This window comes from Rhipicephalus sanguineus, chromosome 2 (assembly GCF_013339695.2).
Source record: "Rhipicephalus sanguineus isolate Rsan-2018 chromosome 2, BIME_Rsan_1.4, whole genome shotgun sequence".
NCBI classification, from domain to species: Eukaryota; Metazoa; Arthropoda; class Arachnida; order Ixodida; family Ixodidae; genus Rhipicephalus; species Rhipicephalus sanguineus.
Window position 1 is genome coordinate 200,654,621 of NC_051177.1, and position 15,595 is coordinate 200,670,215.

Here is a 15,595-nt window from a genome sequence, read left to right on the forward strand (position 1 = left end):
TGTGTGTGTGTGACGTAAGAAGACAGTGATGGTTGGTAGAAGCCGACAAGGAAGAAGTGCGCGTGAATTATAGAATAAAAGTACGGCGTATGTGCCACAGCACGGCTCCCATTCATAGCGTCACACAAGTCGACAGGGTCGACGTACCTGAGTCGACGAACCTCAAGGACCACAATCGATCCTCCGACAAGTACAACAACCAACGCAAATTTCCTCGGAAGCACAATCCCAGCTGAAAGGACGACGTCGTAAAGTTAGCCTTTTAAAGCAAAGACAAATTCAAAATATAAGGCATCTTCGCATAAAGGACCGTCGACAGAGACGCGTTCTGCACAAGAGATCAAGACTGCGTCTGCGATTAAACCACTCACATCTCAGAATACACCGAGAAAGACAAGTAATCATCCCCTGTCTCTCACAAGGACTCGAGCATCGTCCGATTAACCTCCGTCAACGAGCACGGAAACTGAAAGCACTGCGTGTGTGCCAGTCAGGACAAGGAATGCGACCCCCACCAGAGCTTTCCCACATATCATCGGACTGCTGCCCTCTTCTGTGAAGTCTTTTGTGCGAGTTAACGGAACTTCGTTTTGACATGGAACTACTGCGCATTTCGACATTTTTTGCTTGTAAGACTGCTTGTTCATGCTTTGTTGTTCGTAAGTCGCGCATTCTTCCGGGGGGAGGGGGAATCCTGTGACGTAAGCAGGCATGGAGGGATGGCTGGTAGAAGCCGACGATGAAGAAGTGCGCGTGCAATGGAATAAAAGTATGGCGTCTGAGCCACCATGTCTACCATATCTAGCGTCACACACGCACACACACACACACACACACACACACACACACACACACACACACACAATATATATATATATATATATATATATATATATATATATATATATATAACTTATTTATTTTATTTATTTATGCACAGTGTACCAGGCCCAAGACTCCAAGAATGCGCTATCCAGCGAGTTGGGCAGCGTTAAGGTCAGGCAATACTCGTGATATTTCTGGAGAAGAAAAAGACACTACAACTTCTGGGGAGCTATTCTCCATGCGTTCATCCAAAGGAGATGTCCACAGTCCATTTCGGCAGAGCGCATTCAGTGATTCGAAAAAGCGGTGAGCCGTGATGTCACCTCGCACTTGACCACGTCGCCGCACCGAAACCGCCAGCACATTCCTAGCATAAGAAGAGAGTGGACGAAATGCACAGAAACAGGAACTTTTCCCGCCTGAATTTGCATATGAATGTGTCCCAGCCCAGATGTTTCAGAACGATGCAGGGAATGCATACCGACCTTACAGCTGCGCTAGACGAGCGGCCGCATTAAACCTAAATCGATGGCTAACATGATCAAAAGACATGTGCACCGAAAATCGGGTCTCTGAGGGCTGCGTTCGTTCCATTGAAGCGCATTGCGTCCCTATCATTTGTGTCGAGAGTGTTTGAAAGCTTCGTGATGTCATGATGGCTCTGCAGAACAAGGACCGGACACAGGGGGCGCGCTTCTCGCCGAGCTCCCGCTATTCAGCGGCCGCTGAAATGGACAGTTCATTACATGGACACATCGAGAAGAGCTCCTCCGGCGAAGTGCTGTATTTTATTTCCAGATTCCCCATTCGAATTAAAAGAAAAGACTAACGGCGGCGCGCCGCAATTATTGCGCGGCGGCGGGGGCGGCGTGATCGCTCTTAGGACTTTGGCGGCGGCGAGAGCGGCGTGACCAAAAAACGCCAGGCCTGCGCGGAAGGCGCAGCACAGTCACAGCGAAAGCTCGAAGAGTGGCATTTCTACAGCCCGTTATAAACTCTCTTGTGGCTACTAATACAACTATACTAGCAACCTACCCACTACGCCACAAATCATAATTTTTGCGAAGTTGGAAATCACCCACCACGACATTACTCGTCATTCTGCGAAGAAGCGAGGTACCCTCTGTAAGGCATTATGTGCAGTTTCTTGATGCGATAAAGATGAAGAATTATGACTGAGCCTTTTTTAATGGGTTGGAAGCTTTAAATGACCCACCAGTTACGTAATTCTCATTGTGTGACGCCCGGTCGTTATTTCACTCTCCCACCACGCTTTATAACATACGCTAACGTGAGAAAGAGATAGAGAGAGGGGAATTAACTTTTGTAAGACCCTGAGGAAATGAATCATGGGAGCCCACTTTGTGGACGCGACGACTCATGACGATGAAGAATTATGGCTCAGCCCTTTGTAATGGGTTGGAAGCTTTAAACGACCCACCAGTTATGTAATTAGCATTGGGTGACGCCCGGTCGCTATTTCCCTCTCCCGTCATGCTTTATAACATACGTTGACATGGGAGAGAGACGGGTGGGGGCGAAGAACTTTACTGAGACTCCGAGGAAATGGATCATGCGCTTACGGGCTTCCTTGGCAACCAATACAAGTGGACTTGCGAAGAACCCACTACGCTAGAAATCATTGTAATTTCACTGAGGCCCCGAACAAATGGATCAATCACTTATGGGCTACCTTGACAACCAATACAAGTGCACTTGCGAGGAACCCACTACGCTATAAATCATTGTAATTTTACTGAGACCCCGAGGAAATGGATCATGCGCTTATGGGCTTCTTAGGCAAACAATACAAGTGCACTTGCGAGGAACCCACTACGCTATAAATCATTGTAATTTTTGAGAAGTAGGGCAGCAGGCACTGTGCTATTTTTCGTCATTCTACAGAGAGCCGTGGTACCTGCTAAACGCATGTAAGGCATTATGCGCACTTTGTTGATGCTGTGCCTGATGACGATGAAGAATTATGGCAGAGCCTTTTGTAATGGGCTGGAAGCATTCAACAACCTACTCGTTGCGCAATTCGCATTGTTTGACGCCTGGTTACAGAATTCGCGTTGTGCGACGCTTGGTGCTTATTTTACTCTTCTACCACGCTAAATTGCATATGCTAATGTGGTCCCTTCCCGACATGAAGCCTGTATAGGACCTTTTTGCAAAGCAGTTTCAAGCACCGGCATGGCTCACAGGTTGAATACTGGGCTCCCACGCAGAGGGCCCATGTTCGAACCTCGTTCCATCCTGGAGTTTTTTATTATTTCGTTTTTTTTTTCTTATTTCGAGCGATACTGCTTACGGACACCGGCGGCGGCGGCAGCGGCGGCGGCAGCGGCGGCGGCGGCGGCGGACGACTACGGCGCCAAAAACGGCCGGTGAAATGATCATCATAACATCTTTCGCTGTAAAACAGGTGGCGGCGGCGGCGCGGCGCGGCGGCGCACACCTCTAGTCAGAAGTGCGGTGAGATGATAGTAAATGAGAAGCTTCCTGGCCACTATCTTAGTGGTTACAGCACGAGGTCTTCATTTGAGAGGTACCAGGAGCACGTTCGTGTAAGTGGCGTCACCGTCGCTACGGATAATGTCACTGTGCGACGGGGTCAACCAAGTGAACAAGCGAGATGCACTTCTGAGTCTCAGAAGGGCGTCTTCATCGCCAGGTTAACAGACATTTAAGATTGTCTGTAACTCAAAAATCTCAGCTGGGCGAACTGGAAAGAAAGATGGAGAAGGTGAAAGGACAAAACAAGCGGTAGATATTGCGACTCTATGGCAGCATGGTGCCGGCTAGCCTTCGCGAAGTTCTCGAAGAGTGCAGGCGAGGCTGTACAGCTGTATCAGCGCGTACTCGATCAATTGAATACTGGTGGACTGTTGCCGAATTCGACTGTAGGGAGGTGAAACCGAACAAGGAAGTGAGGTACGAATATATTTATTATGGTGCATTGCATGGATTGATGTCCTAGTGTTGGAGGTAACATTTTAGTGTTTGCGAAGCCAGTCTTTACTGCCGCTAGAAATGGCGTGTCAGTACCATAAAACAGCACTCGTGAGCTTTACTATACAGTGTGACTAGTGATTAACAATTCTAGCCATCTTATTCGTTGTTCTACCAGTGCTGGTCATAAAATGGCGTGTTAAAATACATCCAGTCAATGTTCCTGCTCCTCAGTATGTGCAGACGTTGTAATGTGCCGCAAAACGCTGTTTCGTATTGAATGTGATCACACAAATGTTATTGGTCAGTGTGCATGATATATTTGTAACTACGGCTGCGAGCTTTCTGTATGTTATTACCGAATCTGCCTGTCCACTTCTATAGTAACGCCTGCATTAGTTCGACGGGGAGCACATTGCTCAGTATTTAATCCCAGGCTTCTTCCATCATATGTGGAAGTGGTTATTATTGCTATTATTACTATCTTTATTATGTATACTGTATCGACAGTGCTCTCTAGTGAAGGTGTGAAGGTATCCTTCATACCAGGCCAGCATCACTGACACCAGTTACGTTGACTCCAGTACCATAGTACTTCCTGTGGGCTGACGGTGCACCTCGGATAATTTAAGATTTTACATGGTCCTTTCGTAACACGTGCGTGGCGTGAGTTGTGCTGTCGCTTAGGTTGATAACAACAAAAATAACAAAGATTTTCAGGCAAGCTTGCCACAACTTACCAAAATTTGACTTTCTGATGAAAAGCGGTTCCACGAGAACTACTTTGTATTTGCTCCTTCCCAGAATGTGAATTTAAAGTAAGCGTGACTCCCATCCACATTCGCACATAATTAAATGTGCACCGCATTTATGGAGCGGCCCTCTTCTCTTTCGAAATGTATTACGCAACTTTAAATAAAAATCTTTCATCTCGTCCTTCGGATGTGTGTCTCGGTACATTATGATTGCCTGCAAAAATATTACTCTTGGCGACTACGTTTAATTTATTATCATGTGTATCAAGTTTGTGTAATTTATTATTTTGCACATCTCTTGTACAATGCACTAACATGTGCCTTGTGAAAATCCTGTACAAATAAATTAATCAAACGTTCAATAAGTCAGCGTTTTATAGCACACCCTGGATGTAGCACTAATGCCTGGCCAAGTTGTGCTCGCTTGACAATTACGGTGCCCCGGCAATCGCACTTTCGTCGAAGTGCAAACAGGTAACCACGTAACGTCAGTCTTTAGAAGTACACATGGTTTAAGGTAGACAAATATGTTTCATATGGAAATGAAAATGCTATTAATAAAAGGAAACTGAGCTGCTTGTCCAACGAAGCCTTCCTTTTATCTGTATTCTACAGAACAAACGATGTTAGTAAATTCTTATCGTTCTTTAAATATTCAGTGCTACTGAAATCGAAGCACATTTGTTGAAATTTGGTAATCCAACGGACAAAATAAAAAAAGCAGACAAGTAGCAGAAACAAGTAACCTTAAAAACAGCTGTAACGAGAGATTTTCACACAAGATGGCCCTAGATGTTATCATACAATAATGCTGCGGTATACGAGTGTAAGTTCCTTGGAGCCGAATTCTATTCAAGCGTTAAAACAGCCACGGAGAAGATTTCTGCATATAACTGCAGAAAGATCCAGCTTCTTCACGATGCCGGACACGCTGAAGGCACCCAGGGCGCCAAAGTTCCTCCGTGATTTTCAGGAAAACTTTTAGGATCGACGGCATTTATATTGCCCACAGGCAGGGCCGCTGCACCAAACTCATCTAAACGCTTGCCTGCCCAAATGAGCAGGCAGGCGTTGTGGCCCTTTAGGTGGCAGTTGTCAGCTTGTTCCCTCCCTATTTCCTCTGTGTCTTCGTGTTTTCTATGTATTCAAACCAAATAATATTAATAAGAGATGCCACCACCTGTTTTAAAGAGAGATTAAAAAACAGCTTGAAAGAATCAGACCGCGTTCGAAGGTAAAGGCTTTTTATTAATATATAGAACTGACTAGTGTGGCAATTAATCAGGGAGATCAAAGCCGTCTTTTTGGTTTATTCATCGAGCGTTACTTTCGTGCATTTTTTTCTGCAACTGCTCTTAAAGAGGCGATTTGCAGGCATCAATATGATTTCTTCAGCTCTTGCGCTACCACTGCAATACGTAGGCTGCGATACACGGACGGACGGACGGAAAAAACTTTATTAGGAAAAACAAAATACCTGCAAGGTTGCCGGCCCGGGCTCAGGCCACCCGGGCATTATGTGCGGTGAGGCATAGCCTTTCCACCGCTGCCCGGGCCCGCTGGATTGCCCATAGTTGTTCTTGTAGATCTGAGCTAGTCAGAGCGCTTAGCCATCGCCACGCAAGAATTTGTAAACACTCCCTTCCTTGCTGGCCATCCCCATGTCTCATATTTCGTTTTGTTTATTTTTTCATTGCATTCATCTCTAGCTGAGACTAAGTCTCTGTTTTTGGCTAACAGAGTATTTCACTCAGGTTATTAAGAATCAAGGCCGGCGACCGCGCAGATATATTTTATCCAGCATACAAAAAACAAAAAAAAAGAAAACAACAGCGTTAATACGCCGATATGGACGGCTAGACTTAAAAAAAATGTATTATCGCGATAGATTATAGCTTTTGCACGATCATTCAAGAACATATGAAAAGACAAAATGACTCACGCAGTGCATTTTCGTGTTATCGCATGTCTATTTCTGCGTGCTCTATACTAGAAAGGCGATCTTGAAGTACTAACTGAAATACTACAACATATACTCTGTTTTGTTTTGTTATCTAACCATAGATAGGCTTTGTACGTATGCAAGGGTTTGATAAGTGTTCCGCCCACGCGTAGTTCGGTTAAACTATCATTACGTCACTTACTAACCTGACTAGCCACACACTACACACAAATATTCCAACAAAAAGCGTATAAACAGAATGCACACAAAAATGTTACAATTCTCCTTAATGTTGTCAACTGCCATTCCATTTTATCTGGAAACAATGTATGCCTAGAAGCAATTCTCAATTTATGACTTTTGCGTTTGCTTTTATTAACATCTGAATGTAATAATAATGGCCGCTTACCTTCGGAAGCCTGCCGGCCAAGTTATTCAGCTCACAGGGATCCGCGAAGACATCGAATAGGTAGACTGATGTGCTGGACGAAAAGTTCGTAGTTGCTTCTTTACCACACGTAAGCGTCGCCTTTTGCCTCGAACTTCTGGAAAAAGTCAGATTTTTCATTGTGTAAAAGTGCCTGAGAACACTGGCTACAGTCGACTGGGCGACCAACGACTCGAGGTCGTGGCACGGACGGCATCCTCCCGGTACGTTGTAGCGGTCGGCGAATACACCGTTGTCGTCCAGCACCAATTTGTACCGAGAGTTCCGCAGTGCGGTCGAGTTGGTGAAACTGTAGCCGTAGTTGTACAGCAACTCAATGCGAGGCGAAGGCGGAGCATAGGACAAAGCCAGCCACATGTCGAATCCGTCCAATCCTGCCGTCTTCGCAGCGTCACCTTCTGAAAGCGAGAGGGGCTGATGGTTAACTTGAACATACCGCCGAATACAGAAACAAGACAGTCGCTCTACACCATGCATGCCAGTCCACTGCTGGGCAGTATCGAAGATACATGTATCTTAGATACTATCTTAGATACTGTATGGGTATCTTGTATCTGTGTCGCGATATATCTCGAAAGACGAGTATCTGTATCTGTATTTCCGATACATTCGATAATGTATCGTGTATCTTAAGATACAAGATACTTCTATCGCGACACAATCGTGCGAAACAATAATTTCTGGCCAAGCTCCGCTTCTCAAGCTGGTACTGGTGCCACTAAGCCATCTGAATAAGTCTAAGGGCAGTGACGTTATTTTATTTTTACGCGGAGTCATCCAGTGAGGGTAGAAGATCAGGAAGACAAGCACGCGGATGTCTATGCCCAGACCGCGTACCTTTGGTTTTCTCGATTTCTTTTCTTTTTAGTTGCGCCAATGCTACGACACTTGCTCTTAGCCACTGTCCTGCCCCGCGTACACCGCTGCGTGCGGCGTCTATCGCGCAAATTCTGGTGTTGTCACAGTGTCGGTATTGAAGATTCTCTTGCATCTTGCTCCGTAACGAAATGTGATGCGTGCAAGAATGGTGTTGCTTTGCGTCGCGTGGATTTTACATCTCAGCGATTTGAAGAATCTCGTGGATGTAAGTTTGACTTGCATGGAATGAATTAACTTATATGCACGTAAGATTCTAACAACTTTAGCACCACTGGTACTGATGCTAGACCTAATGGAGCAAGCGTTTACCTAACAGAAAATATCTTGGCGTACCCTATTTTTCACTTCCATCTACATTTATTCAAAGGATTTATGAAATCATAATTTGATTATTAGCACAAGTGCTTTGTTAGCTGTCATTTTGCATCACATACATTACCTAGGTCTCTGCACTGTTTTTCCAGTCTGGTCACTGCAGTATGTCTTTTGTAACGCGCTCCTAAAACAAGATTTCTGCTTTATTCTTCTAACTGTCTGCTTTATTTCTACTATTGTTTACACATTTACACGTTGCCAAGGCGATTTTGAAAACAAATACAATATTATGTGGGCATGCCTTGAGTATACAGTACAAGATATTCTGCTTACCGCTTAAGAAAATAGCGAAATTGAGTTTGCATTATAATAACGGAAATCATTAGGAGCCATCTTAAAGATGTTAGGAAGGGGATTCGAGAAACGGTGTTTTACTGAATGCTCCATTTTATTCAAGAGCGTCCCAACGATCTGTTTCAGGTTATTTTCCATAGGCACTGAATTTTCTATTGTCTCAGCAGGCAAGTTGGCTATGCTTCATGCTCATAGCTATTAAGGGCGCCGTCTGTATTGTGTTTCTGTACTCATTCAATGTGAATGTTTGATACACAAGCACCTCTCTATTTTGCTTATATTTCTTTTCCTGTGTTAGGCCTTCTTAAATATTTTTCGTATTACTAATCGCCACGTAATGGGAGCTATAAGTGGCAGTAGCGGGAATAGTGGCGGTGTCCTGCGACGCTTTGTGCAACTGTACAATACGTCTGAGACATTTCTGTGTTGCACATGTTATCTCGTTGAAGAAAAATTGCTAAAAGATTGCACGTTAGTGAGTATATCAACAAAGAATCCCTTACGCCAGCAGCTAAGTAGAAGATGGAAATTCATTGCAGTTTTACGTCATCTACGTATACGCCAGGGGTCTCAAACTAAGCTTATTGCCGATGGGCCGCAGTCGCGAAATTTGGCTCCAAGGGCCAGGACAGTGAAGATGGTGGGGTCGGAGAGTGAACAAAATGACGTTGCCATTTGAAAGGAAGCCTTTTCATTATCTCCTATATAGGTCATTCTGAAGGAAATATGGAGTCAGGATTCGAGAAACATCGATACCGACGTACACAACGAGTGAAATCTGGACACGGATTGAAATATAGAGTTTTTTTCCACGGTTATGTTTCAGCACATGGTGACCACATGTTCCTCACGAAAGAAATGCTTGAGACCAGTCATGTCTGTGTAGTTCACGAACATACTTATTCAGAAAATAAAAACAAATGGGACGGAGATGATCATGTGTGCTGGCCGGGCCGGTAGCGAACGGTCTCAAACCCCGTATACATATACACCATGCATCCCCCTCTTCTCCTCTCCCCCCCCCCCCCCCCGAAAAAAGTCGCTGCCAGTGTTGTTGCTGCTGTACACTTGTCCGGATATACGGTATTGTGCAAACTGTCTTTTACGGACAAGGTAAAAGTCCACACCGGTATTTGCGCCGTCGAGCGAAGGCTTCTTATCGACGTTATTGTGATTATATGGCAACCCGCTAGCTGGTCGGCAAGCTGAGCAGCGATTCCTATCAATTGCAAAAATGACAAGCAAGAACCTCTGTCAGCGAAGTGTATAAAGAGTTGTCCTGTGAAGAAGCTAAAACAAGTCCCAATAAGTTGTTTTGGAAGGAAACTAATATACTTTGAAGAAGAAGGGCGAAACTTTTGAGATACTAACAGACATTTCATTCAAGTGAAACAAAATAGGTCACAGTTAATTTTCAAGCAGACATTTCAGTGTATAGGCGTTTGCTGCTACATTATATGGATCTATAATATCAAATTTGAGAATATATCGAAGTACCTTAAGATACAATTGCCGAGTATCGTATCGGATACAATTATTGCGGCAGTATCTTGTATCTGTATCTCCAATACTTCATGCCTGAGTATCTTGTATCGTATCGCGATACAATTTTAAAGTATATTTGCCCAGCCCTGCATGCCACCAAGTTTGGCACTAAGTTCGAGGATTGAAATCTTTACACAATCGTTGTTTCTTTCATCCTGCCACTTCTCCCGCGAACATGACAAGAATGATCTTCATCAAGCCACTGCCGAAGAACATGCTGGCCGGCCGCCACAACGGCAGATATAAACCGAGGACCGAAGTCCTACACAATACTTAAGGTTCAAACCCTGACGCGACGTACGTCGACGTCGCCCAATACCCCGATCAAGCACCAACCTACGCTACAAGAATGGAGAAATGCCCCAACTAATGACGGCCGGCTCCGAACGCGCACTCAACCCTACAAAGGTCAAAAAGCAGCCATAGCCTTGGTAGCTGTGGAGTGATGTGAGAGCGAGGAGGAAAAGCAGGAGGGTTGAGGGTAACAAGTAGCATAGCCATGTATAGCATAGGATAGCGGGGGGTGGGAAAGGAAAGTGAGGCAGAGGAGGAGGGACGACATAGCATAGTATAGCGGAGGCAAGAGAAGGGAGGCGAGTTGTAGGTTGGAGACATGCAGGTGGTCAAGCGGAGAGGAGGTTCCAATGGCGATATTGTGACTGTGAGGTGCGTGCCTTTGTGCGTGCGTGCTCGCTCTTTCTCTCTTTCTATCTCTATCTTTCAAATCCCTTACCCCATTGGAGGGCAGCATACCAGTTTTTCTAGACTGGTTAACATCTCTACCTTCCCTTCCTCTTAGAATAACAGAGAGCTGAGCTAGTTGGTAAGTATTCATTCTGAAAAGACAGGGCGTGCAAACACTGACACAAGACTGACTGGTGTCCTGACTTCTTTCTTGTGTCCGTGTTTGCACGCCCTGTCTTTTCAGAATGAATACTTCCCTTCCTCTCCTGTTCCTTCCTTTCTTCATTGCTGAGGCTTCCCCTCAGCTCCGCTGGACATTGGCATTCAGGAAGTCAGTTAAGACCACGCATATTTTTTTCGAAATGTAGAAGGAAAAAAAACAGAAGTACGATAGTTTGACGTTGAATTATCAATAAAGCAGTTCTTTTTTTCTTACCGGAAAATGCAGCTATATTTTATAAAAGTGCTGCAAGCTAGTACCGGCCGAGACGCATGTAGCACAGACGAAGCAACGTGCGCTGACGGAACGCACTCCGACCGGAGTGTACTCTTCTGCGAGTGACACTCCGCTTGCGTCGTGTACATTTGGTAACACGCACTTTAACCGAAGTGTACTCCCCGTAAGTGCGCTTAACTTGCCCACTTGACGTGGGTCAAGTTAAGCAAAGGAAAAGAAACCTTCTCAAGTGTATCAAGTTGTCATGTGTATCAAGGTACAAACCATGTAGTACGACATCCCAGCCATACTGGCGAAAATAGATACAGAACCATTTAGCGCTATGTGTAAATTCTGTGGCAGCCGCACGGATCTGTTTCACATGGTCCGGTGCTGCCAGTCCAATGGAAGCATCGCGTAAATTACGCAGCTGATGCGGGAGGAGGCTCTGTGCAGCCCAGCTCAGCTCTCGAGGATCAGAGGAGCCTCGTGGTGAAGGCGCGGGTAGCAGCGCATTCCAACGAACCGTTCCTCTCTAGCAATACTGCAGTAGACGATATCATTTCCGCAATGAATATTATTGCGATAGCAATTATATAGACAGTCTCGGCTGGATTTTGCCGTCGCCGTCGCCGCCGTCATGCACCGTATATGTATAAGTATGTATATATATATATAAAAGCCCCAAAGAAAAATAATTCAGAAAAATGCTTTCGAAGCGCGCAATCGAACCAGGGACCACTTCCTCCGCAGCGAGTGGCGCTAGCCACTACGCCACGAAACGCAGATCCTCCACGTACGTAACGGCGAGCGTTATATACACACACTTTACCGCTGGACGGACTCAGAGACGGCTGCGCTTATAAGCGTTTCTTCATTACCAGCGAGACGCCGTTAGGAGCGCAACAGGCGCATTTAAAAGTCGTCGGCGAGCTCGCTCGCTTCTTATACTTGCGCAGGGAGAACCTTGCCCTTCCGCTGTCTGCTCGCGCGGTTTTCTTGTGCTGAGGGGAAGAGGGATGTTTCACGCTTTCAACGTGATGTCCGCGCTCATGTTACGGAGCGTACGAAAGCCACTCGAGCTCAAGGGACGCCGCTAAACGAACAGACAGAAGATGAGCGCGAACTATCAAGTGGCACAGCTCGACACTGGAAGCACGCTAGTTTCTGTTGCAAACGCGGACGGCTAGGCCGCTCCGCAGTGAACGGACAGGCGTCGACCAGCAAAAGACGTGCGTTTATTCGAAGCACGCTAACTTAAAGGAAACTGGGTGGGGTAGAAGGAAGACAGAACGATACGAGGCATGCGCAGCGTTCGACTGCGCATCAGCAACTGGTGGCTTGCAAGTTGCAGCATTTCCCTTTTCTTAGAATCCATAACGCTCCACGGGTTTTCTTTCACGAGTGGAACGACGTAGCTGGGGTTGAACATCTGCTGCGACGTCCGGCGGTGCTGACTGAAGGGTTGTAGTTCCGTCACTGGGCTGTGCACCCGTTCCCTCGGAGTCATTGTTTGACATTGTAGCGGATGGTCTGTCTGGCATTCGTTTGCGAACTTGGTCTGCGTGACGGTGCACGATACCATTGTCTGTCTCTACAGACACCACTCTTGAGCCCTCCGTTGACTTGACCTTGCCCGGGGTCCACTGTCACCGGCACCGTAATTTCGAACATACACGGCATCACCTGGCGCGATCGTCCATTGCTCGCAGTCCACCACTGTCGTCCGAGATGCTGGCGGCTCCCTGGGAGGAAAACACATATCAAGCCTTGTTCGCACTTTGTAACCCAGAAGCATTTCAGAGGGGGAAAGTCCAGATTCTTGCGGCGCGTTCCGATAATGACATAACAGCCTCGCCAACGATTTGTGAAGGTCTGTCGTACCCGCCTTCTTCAACGCGTCTTTTACAGTGCGCACCGCGCGCTCGGCCATACCGTTGCTCTGTGGGTGGTAGGGAGGGGTGCGAATGTGAATGATGCCATTTCGGTGCATAAATTCAGCAAATTCCTGGCCGACGAATTGCGGACCGTTATCAGAGACAACTGTGCGTGGTAGCCCGAAACGGCTGAACAGGGTTCGCAGCGCATCGACAGTGCTCCGGGATGTTGCCTGCCCCAAAGGAATGGCCTCTAACCATTTACTGTGAGAGTCAACGACTATCAACAGCATCTTGCCCTGAACAGGTCCTGCGAAGTCGACGTGTAGCCTAGACCATCTCTCAAGCGTTTCAGGCCAGCTTACTGGCTTCTGTGCAGGTGGCATTGGTAACGCCTGAACGCAGCTTCTACAACTCGAGGCAACTCTCTGAATGTCGTCGTCTAGCCTGGGCCACCAGAACTTTGACCTCGCAACTGCTTTCATGGTAGAAACCCCCTGATGGGCAGCATGTAGCAATTTCAAAAGCCTCGTTCGGACAACTGAGGGCACTACAACCCGGTGGCCTCGGTACAGCAGCCCCCGATGAACCGAGAGCTCGTGCCGCTTTTTGTGGTATTCTGAAAGGTCTCGCTCGTAGCTACTTGCACCTCTTGGCCAGCCATCGACGACATACCTGTAAACCGCAGCAAGCGTGACGTCCGCTGCCGTCGAGGCTTGTAGTTCCTTCACTGGAATAGCCGGTTCGTCCCACTGGTGTAGCAGGAGCACGCACTCAGTCGAGTCTTCTTCGGCACCGACTTCGTGCTGCAAAGGTTGAGGCAACCGACTCAGTGCATCAGCATTTACGAGCTGTTTACCGGGCTTGTATTGCAGGCGATACTTGTAAGCGCCTAGGAGGAGCGCCCACCTTTAAATTCTTGCCGCGGCCATTGCGGGTGTTTGACGATCTGGCCTTAGTAAGCCGAGCAGCGGCTGGTGATCAGTAACAAGAACAAATTCTCGTCCGAGCAGGTAATCTCGAAACCGTGTGACACCAAATACAAGTGCGAGTGCCTCTCGCTCAATTTGAGAGTAGTTTTTTTCGGCAGCTGTCAACGTTCGGGATCTGAATCCGATAGGCCGCTGCTCACCGTCAATGCGATGGAAGAGAACGGCACCAATGCCGTACGGCGACGCGTCGCATTCTAACAGAAGCTCCCGGTCAGGATCGAAATGGGCAAGCACAGGTGCTGAACAAAGCGAGTCTTTAGCACTCTTGAACGCAGTTTGTTCCTTCGCACCCCACACCCATTTGGCGGCTTTTTCCAGAAGCTTGTACAATGGTGCTAGCATCGTAGACAAGTTAGGCATGAACTTGTTGTAAAACGTTATCAAGCCTAGGAATGAACGAAGTTCACTGACGTTCCGCGGCTCCGGAGCTAATCTGATAGCCTCGACGTTTTTCTCGATTGGGTGTAAACCCTTCACATCGATACGATGGCCAAGATAAGCTACGGATGGCTCATGGAAACTGCACTTGTCTAAACGCAGCTTAATGCCATGTTCGCGGAAGCGCTGTAACACCGATCTTAAGTTTCTGTGCTCTCCATTCTTCTTAGACACGAGAACGTCGTCTAGGTATGCCTGCACTCCCGTTAGGCCTTGCAAGATGGTTTCTATATTTTTCTGGAAAATTGCGGGAGCGGAAGAAATACCAAAAGGCAGCCGGTTGTATCGAAAAAGTCCTTTGTGAGTGTTGATAACTGCCAATTTACGGGAGTCTTTGTCCAAAGGTATTTGGTTGTATGCATCTCTCAAGTCTAAGATGCTGAGCTGCTCGCCACCACGCAAATTAGCAAACATGTCATCTATCACGGGCAGCGGATAGTGTTCTACATCACACGCGGGGTTTAACGTGACTTTAAAATCGCCAGAAATTCTTACTGCCCCATTCTTTTTTAGCACCGGGACTATCGGCGTGGCCCATTCAGAGTGCGATACGGGTGATAAGATTCCTTCGGCCAGCAACCTGTCTAACTCGTTCGAAACTTTTTCGCGCAATGCAAATGGAACTTTCCTTGCCTTGCAAAATTTAGGCGATGTTCCATCCCGGAGAAGAAGACGCGCTGGTGGTCCCTTGACGAGCCCAAGGCCTTCTGTGAAGAGGTCTGCGAACTCTTCTTTGATGGTAGTGTCCGTGCTCTTCGGAAGGGTGAGTGCAGCAACATGACAGAGGGAGTGTCCTTCGGCATTAAGCTTCTGTAACAAGTCACGACCACAGAGATTAGGACCATGGCAGCCTAACACCACTAAACTGCACGGAACGGTTGCCGCCTTGTAGGAAACTTGCAGAGGCAGCACTCCGAGAATTGGAAGCTTCCCAAGATAACTAGACAGCTTGATCTTTGATGGCTGTAGCTGTGGCCACTGCTGACGGTGGGCTTCGTAGACGTTCTTCGGTACCACACAGACTGGAGAGCCAGTGTATATGTCCATTTTTATTTCCACGCCATTCCACTTGAAAACTTCTTGAATGGGTGGTACCAGCGTGCTAGCAGTGGTTACGGACCAAATTTGCGACGCATCACTATCGCTTTCA